The sequence below is a fragment of the Neofelis nebulosa genome, chromosome 9 (genome assembly GCF_028018385.1).
Source record: "Neofelis nebulosa isolate mNeoNeb1 chromosome 9, mNeoNeb1.pri, whole genome shotgun sequence".
NCBI classification, from domain to species: Eukaryota; Metazoa; Chordata; class Mammalia; order Carnivora; family Felidae; genus Neofelis; species Neofelis nebulosa.
Window position 1 is genome coordinate 20,012,022 of NC_080790.1, and position 15,206 is coordinate 20,027,227.

The 15,206-nt window shown below is 40.1% G+C and overlaps 1 long non-coding RNA gene across 1 annotated transcript; it reads right to left on the minus strand.

Annotated features, from left to right (window-relative positions):
- Positions 1 to 224: 224 nt before the first annotated feature.
- LOC131484467 (uncharacterized) lies at positions 225 to 13,396 on the minus strand. The gene is made up of 4 exons (XR_009248265.1): positions 12,798 to 13,396; positions 8,763 to 8,828; positions 5,039 to 5,132; positions 225 to 723 (listed from the first exon to the last, which is right to left on the minus strand). It is a non-coding gene; the product is annotated as an uncharacterized LOC131484467 (long non-coding RNA).
- Between the last annotated feature and the right edge of the window lie 1,810 nt (positions 13,397 to 15,206).

Below are 15,206 nucleotides of genomic sequence, written 5' to 3' on the forward strand. Positions count from 1 at the left end.
GTTCACAGATCTTTCTTTCAACTAGGACTGACTTACACCACTGGCTGTCCAGGTTCTGTAGCATACAGTAGATCATGGGACTTCTCATGAGCCAATTCCTATAATAAATCTCCTTTCATAAATAACTATATAACTATAACTGTCTATCCTTTTGAGTTTTGTTTGTTTGTTTCTCTGGAGAAGCCTCATTAATACAGTATCTCTACATAATCTCCCCCAAATCAAGAAAGGATTAAATGGATGCTAGATTCTCATTCTTTATTTCAGTTTACCTGCTTGACCAAATGTGGGATGTCGTGGAATCAGCTCTTGTATATTTGTCATGATTTTGTCAACTTAAAAGGCAAAAAGAAGAGATTTGTTGATTCATGTACCAGGAAGTCCTAAATATAATTCTTCAGATCAGACTGGGTTTCGAGGCTTAAATAATGTCATTAGTTTTGTCTTCCCATTGTTGACTTGTTTGCCTTGGAGTTAGCTTCCTAGCCAGGTAGGCTCTCCCCACCTGGTAGCAAAGATGGCCTCTGGAAGCAATAGCTATTACATTATTTTTCCTTCGTGTCTTCCTTGCTAGCTCCTTCAAAAGTCCCAAGGATGACTCTGATAGACTTGGCTTGGACCAAGAGAACCAATCATTGCAATCAGGAGAAGGAAGTCCTTTAATGGTTAGCTCACATTATGAGCTCACCGTGTGTGGGAAGACCAGGCAAGAGACTGGCCACCCTGTTGGGTAGAGGAGGAAAAATTCTCAAAAGGAACATAAACTGGACAGGTAAAAGTAATGTATCAATACACTTTTATAAGTGTCAACCTACTTGCAAAATCCTAATTCAAATTAGCAGGGAATAAGGTGGGAGATGTGAACAATACAAAGATTTAGAAGATATGCTTTTTGTCCTTAAATAGCATATAATCTAGTTTGTTGTGAAGCTTATCACATTCCTTATTTAATAATTTGAGGAAACACGAATTACTTCATTAGAAAACATTTTCTGAGTGCTTACTTAATACCAGACATCATGCTAGATTTCTGTCATGCAAAGGCTCTTCTCACAAGGACCTTACAATCAGGTAGGCAAGACAAGCAAACCAGTAAAATTTTCCATGCGGGGCCACAAGAGCAATGATAGACAGGGACACAGGTGCCATCAGAGCCCTCAAAAGGCACCTATTTAACTCTAGGGTCAGAGGAGCTGATGCATGAGCCAAAGCTTGAAAAACAGGTGGGGGTCAGATGATGTTGGGGGGTGTGGAAGAGTCTTGCAGGCAGAGGGGCTCGTGGTGCAGGGGTTCAAGGGCATGAAACAGGGTACTATGTTTGAAGAAGTATAGATAATTCGAATGGAGCACAGGAGGGGTGCAGGGAGAGAAAAGCTGAAGAAAGCCAGATCACAGAGCCCCACGCCAAGCTCACAGAATGGAGTTTACCCCTGAAGGATTCTCAACAGGGCAGGGATGTGTCCAGATTTGCAATTGAGCGTATGTTGCTCCTGGCAGCAGATGGAGTGAAGTGAGCCAGACTGGAGGCAGGAGGAGCAGTCAGAACACTGCCATGGGAGACACACAAGATATGAAGAAGACTTCTTTACCAAGAATGCCAGCTAATAAAATAGAAGAAGTGGCAAAATCACTATTTTGCGATCCCAGTTCCGTCAAGGACTATGATTATCCACAGATGCTAGGATAGCATGTTTCCAATGGAAAGATAGATCTTTCCAATGGAAAGATCTAGTGGCCATCACATGAACCTCGAGGTCAAACTTAGCACAAGGAAACAATTCAGTGTTCTTGCCTTCTGTTGTGATGCAGGAAGACACATAACACCTCTTATCCAGTATTCTTTCCAAAGGTATTTAATCTGGATTTAATCATGAAAAACAGACAAATCCAGAATGTGGAAGATTGTCTAAGAAAAATGGCTGGAACTCTTAAAAAATGTGGCATATAGAAAACAGAAATACAAAACGTGAGGGGAATATTCTAAGTTGAAGGAGGTTATGGAGACCCAACAACCACGTACATATGGAATCCTTAATGAGATCTTTGATAAAAACCTTGAAACACCCATAAAAAACATTTTGGGGACAATTGGGGAAATTTGAGTATGAACCAAATATTAGATATTAGTTTTCTTAGTGTGATAATGACGTCATTCCTACATAGAATATCTTTATTCTTAGTTGATCTGGAGAATTGAAGAGTGAAGTGTCTTGATATTTTCAATCTACTTTCAAGTGACTCTATAAAATGTGTGATGTATATATATGTACATATGTGTTATATATGAATGTTTAGGCATATATGATATATGTGTGATATGTATGGGTGCTCTTTCATATCTATGTCATATGTGTGTGTGTGAGAGAGAGAGAGAGTGCAATATGGCAAAATGTTAATAATTTATGTTTAGGTGGAGAATATATGAGTTCTTACACTATTCTTTCAAGGCTTTTGTAGGTTTAAACACTATGAGAAAGAATAAAAAGGAGAAGAAGAAGACCTAACGAGGGCTTGATCCAAGACAATGACGGCAGGTTTGGGGAGGAAGGTTGGAGTCCAGAGAAACACAGAACTCCCAGGAATCAGTTCCAATCTGGAATAATGGTAGGGGATTCGCTTGGAGTGAAGTTATGGGAGTAGGCCCGGTCAGGAGTCCCAGCCCTGGCTAAAGGTTTAATGAGGTACTGTTTTTTTGGTTTTTTTTTTAAGTTTTAAAACAGATTTTACTTATTTTAAGAGCCATTTTAGGTTTACAGCAAAGTTAAGTGGAAAGTACAGACAGTTCCCATAGATCTCCTCTCCCCGCCCTCCACAAAGCCTCCCCCACCATCACATTCCCCATAGGAGTGGGACATGTATTGCAACCCATGAACGTACATTGACACATCGTTCTCACCCAGAGTCTACAGTAGGGTTAATGAGGTACTGTCATAATGCAAACAGTGGCAGCACCACAATAACAGCAGCACTTAACTTACCCCACGGGGAAGCGGAGGGCAGTGACTAGGCATCGGGATCCTGGGTTCTAATCCCAGCTCTACCACTACGCAGCAATAAGCTGCTAAGCACTAAGCTATGTGTGGATGAGTGTAGCTCTTCTGGGGCTCTTCCTGACAAGGAGAAGATTGGACCAGACATCCTCCGAGGTCCCCTTTAACCTTCTGCAAGTGCATAGTTGTACTTATCCTTCCTTATTGATGTTACTCAGAGCCATCTGAGCTAAGCATTAGTGAAATTTTGTCATGCCTGCCATTTCATTCTTTCAGGCTTGATTTATTTCTCCAACCCTTTTGGCCACCCTCCTTTGAGAGCCTGCCCTTGGCTAGATGAGGTTCTCGCTGAATACTGGTCCTGAAGTAAAGCTTTCATAGCTGCCAGCTCCTGACCCCATCTGCCCCCTGACTTCACAGCAGGACTCCTTCCCAGACTCCTGGATATGGCTTTCTATTGACAGCTCTTCTGATTTTGTCTTTGTTACAAAGCTAATACACACTTATGATAGAAAATGCAGAAAATTTGGGAAACTATGTAGAAGAATATTTAAATTGTCCACAATTACATCATTTCACTGATAGTACTGTTAATTTTTTTCTGAATGGATAGGAGTGGGTTTATATACGTGTGTTGCATAGCTTATCTCTTACATACATATTTTTGTATTCTTATTTTTAACTGAATTGTATACATATTTTTTTTATTTTTAAAGTTTTTATTTATTTTCATTTTGATTATTTTATTTTGATTATTTAAAAGTTTTATTTATTTTGAGAGAGAGAGAGAGAATGAGCAGGGGAGGGGCAGAGAGAAACAGAGAGAGAGAATCCCAAGCAGGCTCCACACTGTTTAGCACAGAGCTCAGTGCGGAGCTCGAACTCACAACCTGAGCCTTTGTGGAGGGCGGGGGGAGGGGATCTATGGGAACTCTCTGTACCTTCCACTTAACTTTGCTGTAAATCTAAAATGGCTCATGACCTGAGCCAAAACCAAGAGTTGGATGCTCAACTGACTGAACCACCCAGGCATCCCTGATTTTTTCAAACTTAACATATCTTGGGCACTTTCCTGTGAGCAAATGGGACAGATTTCTTTTTCAGAATTTTACAAGCATGGGAGGTCATTTTGGATCCTTATTATAATGAAACATATTGTATACTCAAGAATGAAATAAATGAAACATTGAAATGTTTCTTTATCCTTATTTGTATCTCTGTGTATAATAAAAAGATTCAACTGTTTTCATATAAGATATTTTCCAAATGATTTGACAACTCTTGGATGCTTTCTTCTTGTTCTGATATAAGGCTGGCCTGTTACATCATCAATGCAATACCAGGGAATACCAGGATAGAGAAAGGACAAGGAGAAAAAAAAGAATTTCTCAGTTTATGATACTCTATCATTAATGGTAGACCCATATAACCACTTCTGGATAACAGTGGTGGGATTTGTAGGGGGTGTGTGTATAGTGAGTGAGTAGTCAGGGACAACCAGCTGAAGGGAATAAGGAAATGAATTAAATAGGATAGGGATAGGTGTGAGGACACATACAATAAGTACTTGGGAGATTTCTTCTCTTCTTTTCTTACTAATGCTAAATAATAAAGTTTAATTTTAATGTATTGTGTGTGTGTGTGATTGTGTGTGTGTGTGTGTGTGTGTGTGTGTGTGAGAGAGAGAGAGAGAGAGAGAGAGAGAGAGAGAGAGAGAGAGGAGTGGGAGAGACATGTGAGGGGGGATGCATTCTAGAACTTTTAAAAAAAAAACAGCACTGGGGTACCTGGGTGGCTCAGTTGGTTGAACATCCTACTCTTGATTTTAGCTCAGGTCATGATCCTAATGTCGTGGGATTGAGCCCCACGTCGGGTTCTGCACTGAGTGTAGAGCCTGCTTGGGATTCTCTCCCTCTCTCCCTTTACCCCTCTCCCCAACTTGTACTCTCTTTTTTTAAAGTAAAACCTTTAAAAAAATATGAGCACTTTCTAATGTCATTAAATTAATTTTAAAACATTCTAACAGTTGACAGATGGATATTGCTTACTATTTCCAAGGAAGAACCTGAACCATTCAACAGCCAAGCACTTAATATTTTGAGTCAATAAGTTCAAACTACTTAATTTGTCTTCATGGCTTCCCTGGGGAACAAGGAAAAATAAGTAATTATTCTATACCCCCTCTTTTATATGCTATTTGTCTATAAATGCAGAAATTGTCATTATCCACTTCACAAAAAAGGAAATTCCATAAACAAGTGCATCTCTCTGAAATCACTTCTGGCTCTCATAGAATATGTACATTGACCTGGCATTGTTTCCTACACACTCCCTGTAATCCTGCAACTTTCCAAATATATACATTTCTATGACCATCATGCTTATTATTTTAATGGCTATATAATATTCCATTTTATTGATTATGCCACAGTTTACTCAATTATCTTTATTGTGACATCTTTAGGGTCATTTCTAAATTATTTTAAGTATCATCAGTAGTGCTATGAATGCATCATTGTGCAAATGGTTTTTTTCCTTTTAGATTCTTGTCTCATTGATGTTGACTTTTATTATTTCATTTTTTCTAGGCTTGCAAGTATAATAGAACCTCTAAGATGTTTGATTTGTATTTATCTAATTCCTATTGGTGGTATAGGCCATAGTTTCTATTTTCCTGTTTATGAAATTGTCTATTCTCATCCTTCTATACTCTGACCAGTTGCCACAGAGAAGCTAAAGATTAGCCATAAAAATTGTTATTAGATCTAGATTTTTTAGGAATCTAAGCTCCCACAAGTTATATTTGTCATAAATCGTTTTTATATTCTGTGGTCTTTCTTTTTTAAACTTTGTTCAGTTACATTATTTAATTTGATGCATGAATAGATGCTAAGAAGAAACTGTAACAGGATTTGCTTACAGATTCGTTTCCAATGACTTCCCTTGCCCTTGGAGACCTGCGATTCCTAACACCTGAATCCTCTGGTCTCAGAGCAAGAAGAGAAACCAGCATTGGCTCAAGGTTGAAGTGGGGTCTGGGACATCCTAGGAACATGGCCTCCTCCATGTGGAACGTGCCTGAGAGCTGGGCTGTCCGTCCCCAGGGACATTACTATCAGCACTCTACTTTTTCCACTTCACTATTTGTTCCAGATGATCGTGATATCTCAGAATCAGACCTCTGACTGTCCCTTAAACCATGTAGTTAGGGACCAGAACTTATTATTCCCAGAGTTGCCTGTGGGTCCCAGGGGGAAATGAACGAGGATGGTGTGTTTGTTTTGGCTCTGACATGCTTGCTCCAGGTCACTGTGATAACACAGCTGTCTCCCTTCCCTTATCCTGGGCCCGAACCAGGCACTGCACACTTCCCTGGCTTGGGGCTAGAGGTGTGAGACAGATCCCAGCTCCACACAGAAGATGATCTTTATGGCTATTTCAGGCAGAACACACTATGTGCATGTTGCCTGCCTCTATTCTCTGTTGTGCATTATACCTGCATGGCAGCGCCTCGTGCCCAGGGAGCCGTGATGTTTGGATGCACGCTTGGCCGCAGCAGCTATGAAGTGAGAGGTGCTCACATGGCTGCTGAGCCATGTCCACAGACGCAGTCATTCTGCGCGGCTCTGGGCACTTTGACCACAGTGGGTCATCACACCGGAACTAAGCTCGCCTCTCTGTTTCTGCTGAGGTGTAAATGATATGACCTGGGGTGAGAATCCACGAGATGCCGGAGAGGCTGGGGAACATGATGGTTTGCGATTGGGAGTGCGAAAGGGGGAGAGGAGTATACCAATTGTCTACCACTGTATTTCAAAGAAGGCTTATTCTAAAACTTTAAGATAAAAGGATATATGTTTGTTTGAAAAAGTCCTGTTAAGAGCTCTGAAAGGCATATCAACAGCCTGAATTAGGGAACTGCAAAAGCCAGTATGATATTCCTTGACTTACAGTGGGGTTACATCTTGAGAAATCCCTCATAGGTTGAAAATACCATAAGATAAAAATGTATTTCGTACTCTTGACCTGCAGAACATCATCGCAGCTCAGCCTCACCCACTTTCCACGTGCTCAGAACACTTCCATTAGCCTAGAGTTGAGCCAAATCATCTACCACAAGGCCTGTTTTATACTAAAGTGTTGAGTATCTTGGGGCAGCTGGGTGGCTCAGTCAGTTGAGTGCCTCACTTTGGCTCAGGTCATGATCTCACAGTTTGTGGGTTCAAGCCCTGCATGGGACTCTGTGCTGACAGCTCAGAGCCTGGAGCCTGCTTCGGATTCTGTGTCTCCCTCCCTCTCTGCTCCTCCCCCACTCACACTCTGTCTCTTTCTCTCTCTCAAATAAATAAACATTAAAATAAATAAACATATAAAGTGTTGACTATCTCACGTAATTTATCGGAGACTGCACTGAAAACAAAGAACATAATGTATGGGTGCAGATGGGTTGTCATTGTGTTAGCTGTTTACCCTTGGATCACGTGACTGGGTGCTGTGCGCACTGCTACCTCCCAGTCTCACAAGAGAGGGTCGTCCACATATCGCAGTCCAGGGAAAAGATCCAAATTCAAAATTCAAAGTATGATTCCCACTGAATGTACATTGCTTTTGCACCATCAGAAAGTCGGAAATTTATAAGTTGAACCATCAGAAGTCAGGGAATGCCTATATTGAGGACATGGTTAGAGAGAGCTGTTCACACATGGGCAGAGAGAGAAATTCCAAGAATAAGACAAAGGAGGATAAGACTCAGGGCAAACACTGTGTAAAGAAAGGGTCCAGAGTGGGTAAAGGGAAGGGCAGGACAGGGCTGTTCTTGGGAGGGCTGACCCAGGGCAATATGGCACACCAGCAATTTTGCAACCCTGTTCCCCACCAATAAACAGCTCTCTGAGTACAATGCCACGAGTACCATTATTTGCCTAATATTTATCACTGACGTTCTTTTTAAAATTTAAGTATCTAGCTTCATCTAATATAATATTATCTGGGAAATCAGGTTTGATATGCTAGTTATATATAAATTTCTTTTTTTTTTTTTTTTAAATGTTTATTTTTATTTTTGAGAGAGAGAGAGAGAGAGAAGGTGGGGGTGGGCAGCAGAGAGAGGGAGACACAGAATCGGAAACAGGCTCCAGGCTCCGAGCCATCAGCCCAGAGCCTGACGCGGGGCTCGAACTCACGGACCGGACCGCGAGATCGTGACCTGGCTGAAGTCGGACGCTTAACCGACTGCGCCACCCAGGCGCCCCTAAATTTCTTATATATATTAAAACAAACACATAATTATTATATATATTATATATTAAAGGATAAATATCAGGGAAGTGCCTAAAAAATCTCAGGTGCTGATCAGTAGTATGTGCGCCATTCTCTGGAAAATCCATCCACCCTTCAACCCACAGCCCATACCTAAGCCGTCATCATGTCTTACTGGAATTATCTGAACTTTGCTCAGAAAACTCTCTTCCTTCTCTCCATCTCCTACTGTAGGCAAAGTCAGGCTCACTCATCAAATTTCAACCTGGCCTTCACTTCCCAAGAAAATGCACCCTCCCCCCAACTGCTACCCCTCTAGACTGGGGAAGGGCTCTTACCATATGATTCCATATTGCTCCCTCTTTCCTTATTTACTGACTACACTTGTTACTATCACTGATTTCATTATAGCTGCCCTGTGAATAACACAAGGGTTGGGGGCACTGACCACTGCACGGTAGAAAATCCACATGTAACTTTTGACTCCCCCAAACTTAACTACAAATGGCTTACCGTTTTCCAGAAGCCTTACTGGTAACATCAACATTTGATTAACATGTTTCGTATGTTAGATGTATTCTGTATTCATGCAATAAAGTAAAGCCAGAGAAAAGAAAATGTTATTAAAATCATAAGGAAAAGACATTTACAGCCCTGTACTGTATTTATTGAAAAATATCTGCATATAAGTGGATCCACACAGTTCAAACCCGTGCTGTTCAAGGGTCAACCGTATTTCCAACCCTCCATTGAACGTGAACTCTGCCGGGGCAAGGAAACATTCATCTTTTTCATCATTATATTAGCAGGCCGAGCTCATTGCCAAGTACGTTGTAGCACTCAACTAGTTGTTGAATGAATGAATTCCACTGTTTGGCACCCCTAAACAATTCTCCCTTTTATCAAAATCTTTTCTTAGCTGACTTTCAATTTTCAAAATATTCAGACCTCTGGATTTAAAGGCCAAGTGCATAACTGGCTTATTTGTACGATCCAGCTAGCCAGTGAGATGTTTCCTGGCAGACAATCTACTTGAAGTTCTTCAAATCCCTCTATGTTGCAGGGTCCTCCATGTGTGGTGGCTGTCAGCAGCCTCCAGGGTTAGACTCCAGGGTTCCAGCCTCCAATTTCTCACTTATTGTGTGACCTTGAGCAAGTTATTGAGCATCCCGTGACTCGATTTCCCCATCTGTAAAATCATACCCACTTCATAATAAGTTTTTTAAAAATGTTTTTAGCATGGTGCTTGGCACACGTAAGCACTCAGTAAATTCTCATTATAGCTACTAGATGCCTTTGTCTCAACACACTCCAGTTCATTACCATCTCTTTTTAAAAGTGTAACCAGTCAAAATTAAACCCAACCACTCTAGTCTGACTAGAGTAAAAGGTGCAGGAGGCTAGCAACACCCAAGTTTTAGATATTTTACTTATTTTAATGCACTGTAAGATCACACTGGTTTCGGTTTTGGTTTTAGTAGCCAAATCATACTGTTGAGCCATACTGACCTTGCATTTACTATGGGGCACCTAGGTGGCTTAGTCGGTTAAGCATCCAACTTTGGCTCAGGTCACGATCTTACAGTTCGTGAGTTCGAGCCCCACGTCAGGCTCTGTGCTGATGGCTCAGAGCCTGGAGCCTGCTTCTGATTCTGTGTCTCCTTCATCTCTGCCCCTCCCCTGCTCATGCTGTCTCTCTTTCAAAAATAAATAAACTTAGGGGCGCCTGGGTGGCGCAGTCGGTTAAGCGTCCGACTTCAGCCAGGTCACGATCTCGCAGTCCGTGAGTTTGAGCCCCGCGTCAGGCTCTGGGCTGATGGCTCAGAGCCTGGAGCCTGTTTCCGATTCTGTGTCTCCCTCTCTCTCTGCCCCTCCCCCGTTCATGCTCTGTCTCTCTCTGTCCCAAAAATAAATAAAAAACGTTGAAAAAAAAAAAAACAACAACAAAAAAAAAAACAAAAATAAATAAACTTAAAAAAAATTAATAAAACCTTCAGACCTTTTTGTGTGAATTTCTGTCCAAATAGCACTCACTCTTCCTGTCTCTTAACAATTAATTGATTTTTTTTTAATGCAGAACTTTTGCATTTGTTCTTGTGAATTTTAATTTTGTTGTCTTAGACATGGTATTTCGGTTCATAATGATCATTTTGAAGTGTGATGACATTCTACCATATTTGTTATCATTCTTAGATTGATGGCATCTGCAAATTTAAGTACATTTTAAAATGGTATATATAAATCATCCATAAAGTTGTTGAACAGAAAGAATCCAAGGGAAAAATCCACATAACTTTAGTAAAGTCTCTGCAACTCAACATCAATGGACCAGCAGCATTCTTCATATGAAATCACCCAGCCTAGAAATCATCCATCTTGTCCGTTAGGATTCTAGATTCCACTTCTCAATTAAGATGCCTGCAAAAATTGGGGTCCAAGGATGTTTGTTGAGGTACTATTTATAAAAGCAAAAAATAGAAAACAATCTCAATGTCCCATAAACGGTAATTGATTGAATACATTTTCGTACATACTTTCAATGGACTATTCTTTGTCATTACAAAAAAAATTAAAATTCTGCAGATTCATGGTTTCCAAACTTATTTTTGGCCATAGATATTATAGAAATTTGCTGGATTTGCTCCCTAGTTTTTATTCCCTCTTCTAATAATATCACTCTGACATTCCAAGGGGGAAAGTTCCCTTTCCCACTGGTGTATTGTTAGTGAAACTAAAAATAAATAATAGAGTGACTTTTGCTTTCCTAGCCAGAGGGTGTACCCCTGACCCAACCTAGACAAGTGGACTCTCTCTTCTAGCACTTTAAAAATAAAAACTTGGAAGTGATGCATCATAGCAGCCATGCCCTCATCCAACTGGCTATTAATCCTTGCTGCCGGGAGCCCAGAGCTGCCCTGGCTCCTGCCCTTTCTGATTCTAACTTTTCACCTATGCCTTTGGTTCGATGAACTACGCATAACCTTCTAATGAATTGCGTTTTTGTTTAAGCTACCTAGTGTTAATTTCTGTTGCTTAAATCAAAAACTCTGTGTATGGTGACAGACGGTAGCTACACTTGTGGGAAGCATAGCATAATGTATAAAGTTGTGGAATCATTACGTTGTACACCTGAAACTAAGGTAGCATTGTATGTCAAGTATACTTCAATAACAAATAAATTTAAAAATTAATTTAAAAACTCTAACTCTAGAGCCCTTTAAAATCTTGTTAAACCATTTTAAAAATTCCAATATATAAAACAAACAAACAAGCAAAAACAGAGTGTCTGTGTTAATGGGAGGTCTAGCCACTTGGCTACCTCTTGCCCTGTACAGCAAACGGACAAGGCTCTCCAAATACAGTGTAAAATACAACGAATACAGTGTAAAATACAAGTCGCCTTTGACGGATATAATATCTTCCCTTCCCTTGCTGGTGATGCTAATGCAAAGTTTTCTTCGATTACCTGCTTGTCTCTATTTTCTGCAAGTCTTCTTCTACTGTTTGTTTTATGTTTTGTTCTCTATCTTTCATCCTAGATGCTTTTCTTAAATGTCTGATTATCTTTGGCTTTCAGTTCATATTTAAAACAACTCACTAAAGTATGATCAGAAATGTGGATGGACAGGAATGGTATCCAATTCTCCTGTTTTCAGCTCCACTCTTTACATCTGGTTCTTAGTGCCTTTGATTCCTGAGAATTCCTGGAGCTCTGCTGTCCAAATTGCCTTGTTTTCATTGGCATCTTCTTTGTAGGCACTTGCTTTCCCCTTTCTTTGTCCTGCCAAGTGAGTTCCATGCATTCACTTATTTTCCATCTTCCAAAAATGTGTTGTCATCAATGGTCCTGTTATCTCCTCTCCTAATCTTTTTATCCTTGTGGGTTCTTCTCTTTCTTATTCCCTTAATGTAATTCTAAGGTTTGTTTGTTTGTTTGTTTGTTTGTTTGTTTTTAGTTGAAGCAGGGATAACGGTTGGAGTTCATTTCACTAGAAAATTCTATCTACCTTTTCTATAATAACCATGGTTTCTTTTTATAGTAAAAGCAAAGAATGGTGTTTTTAACTTTTTTACATGTTTTTTAATGTGTTTTTTTTCTTTTTTACACGTTTTAACATGCAGTACCTGTGACATTCTCATTTTGCCTATCAATAGTCAAAAACCAATTAACTAATTGACTAACAAATTGATTCAAAAAGGAAATAAAGATGGTTACTATGACTGGTCCTTGATAAATTCATATTGGTTCCAAGTGTTCATTTAATTATTTTCTAGGTATTCACAACAAGCAACCCTGTTTAACCAAGTGATTCTATTAATTATCAACATTTAACACCAAGCTGGTAATTAGCAAAACCCACAATTTTCCTTCATACAAGGTCAATCCAATTTCAATTTCTCTCTAGTTTCTCATGAATTTTTAAGGTTTATTGATAGTTACTTTGCAATCCTTTCTCCAAGACTTCTTAGCATCTTAGAAAGTAATTTATCTAGACGTGGAGGTTTTGTTTGTTAAAATAATTAATTCTAATAAATTACATCACCTACCTTAGGCTTTAATTGTCTTGTTGCTGTTTGTTCTAAATGTTTTCAGTTTAAAGACCATAGTAGACTTTTTCTGAGGGGAGTGGAATGAAACCACCTAGTATCCAAACTCTTCCTATGTGAGGGGATCCAAGATATGTAGGAGACAAGGCTCCACCTTCCACTATGGAAACCAAGGGAAACAGATCTCCATGTTCTCTACTAAAGATATTAGCATGTGGTCTACAATCAGTGAATCAGCTGCTACTATACAGGATTTTGAATATCGGCGGAGTACTGTGAAGATACAGAAGGTGGGAGTTCTTTGTTTGTGCAGTGGTGAAGGAGTTAAAAGAACGGATGCAGAGGAATGGGCATTATTTGTCAGTGACACCAAAAGTAGCAACAGCAAGTAGCCAATGGTAGTGGTGTCAGTGATGGTGGCCTTATTTTGGTGGCATGATCTTGATGGTATTTGGATACCCAGTCACTCTTGGTTCCTGGCTGGGTTTTGATCTTGGGCTTCCTATTGACTGTATACTATTCTAGTGAATTTCTTTCCTGCTTAAGGTAGTGATAGTTAGCTTATGTTATCTGGACCAAGAACCTTGACTAGTATAGAGAAACTGGTCCTGGGAAATGGTTGCTGGCAACAGAACCTTGGGGGAAATGGGTGGAATAGAGAATCTGCTACCTGACCTTCTCTCTTCTAAGACAATGGGGCATGTGGCCCCATTGAAGTCCTAGGGCTCTTCCTCTGCTGGTGTCAGTACTTTTAAGCCTTGACATGTCAGTAATCAATATCACAAACTTCACTCACTCTCTGGTTACTTAAGACCAAGAGCAGCCAATATCATTCATATACAGGGATGATATGTCCATGGCATACAATGATTGAAAAAAAGTTAAAAGATAAATAATGCCTCTGATCACTGTTCATTAAAAGCAACTATTTGCTCCTGCCAAACTACAGGAAAGTCAAAAAGAATGAAATCAGTGTGGAATGGTATCACTTCTTCTTTTGGATGTAGTTTGCCTAAAAGAAAACAGGTTACAAGCTCAAATCCTTAAGTTCTCAGATTGTAATACAAATTTTCTAAGACTGAAAAAGACAAAGGACAGAGGTAACTGAAAGCTAAACTCCATGAGTTGCCAAATTACAAAGTCAGCTGAATTCACAGCCTCACTAGGTCTCTGACGTCAAAGTTAAAGCATTGATCAGGAAAGTGTTGTACCTCAAACACTAGAAACGGAATATATGCAAAAGTTTGAAGAACTGAGAAAACCCTATTCCCCTAAACCTCACTGAGCCTCCATCAGCCCAGACAGGATCTGCTCCTATGTCTAATGAGGTTATTATTGCTTTACATGAAGATATATCTTGCAAAGAGAAGCCAATTATCCTTTCCTACTCTACCCCCTTCACTCCTCATTATCTCCAAGCATAAAACTAGAATTAGGTACCAGCATGCCCAGGGGGGCCAATTAGAAAGGAAAACCTATGAGTTAATGATTAGCACACACTGTGACAAGTTGCATACACACACACACACACACACACACACACACACTCACACATATACACCAAGTTTTGTTAATTTATATGATTATGGGGAAAACACACATGGGAATAGATTTTTTAAGAAAGAAAAACAAAATTTTAGATTCAGACTGAATTTATAGACATGGATGTATTTTCTAGAAATTTGAATTTAACATACTAATTTGTGTAGCTGCAAATGTTTCCACATATTTTCTTGGTGGGCTTTCTAAAATCTAGTCACAGTAGAGAATAGTGCTAAATAAGGCTGAGATACAATGTCGTGTAATGTTGAGGAAGGAGTTCAAAGACACTGGAAGGTAGAAATATCAGAGGACATTTTTCTAATGTCCTCTTTCTATGTCCCCAAAGCAGTCCAGAAAATGCTCCTGAAAGAAATCTTTGAGAGTGCTTTGGTGGCTATTCTAAGTCATCCAGGAATAGCTGTGATATGCTACAGCTGAAATGGACTCCCCCCCCCCACCCCAATTCAATTATGGTGGACAGGGAAATGGGCCTGGCCAAGGATTCCTAACTATAGGGCTGCCAAGGGTTGAGCGTCTTTTGGGAGAAAAGGAGGGAGTGGTTTTCCAAAGCCAATGTGAGGCCATGAATAGAAAGGCTGGAGAGCCTGGGTTTGGCTCAGGCAGGACAGGGTAACTTCCTTAGAGATTTGGCATCTGGCCCCATTGAAGTCCTAGGGCTCTTCCTCTGCTGGTGCCACTTTTCAGGTCTTAGAGTTCAGCATTTCACAGGTCCTTTCTGTATTCTTCCTTAGTGGTCAGGTTTGTAATTTTCTGAAGGTGTTTTTCCCCCTTCTCCAATTTCATTTAAACCATGCTCTGACCAGGTTAGCCAGACTCTGGGCAAACCTGTTCCTTCTGGCTATGGTG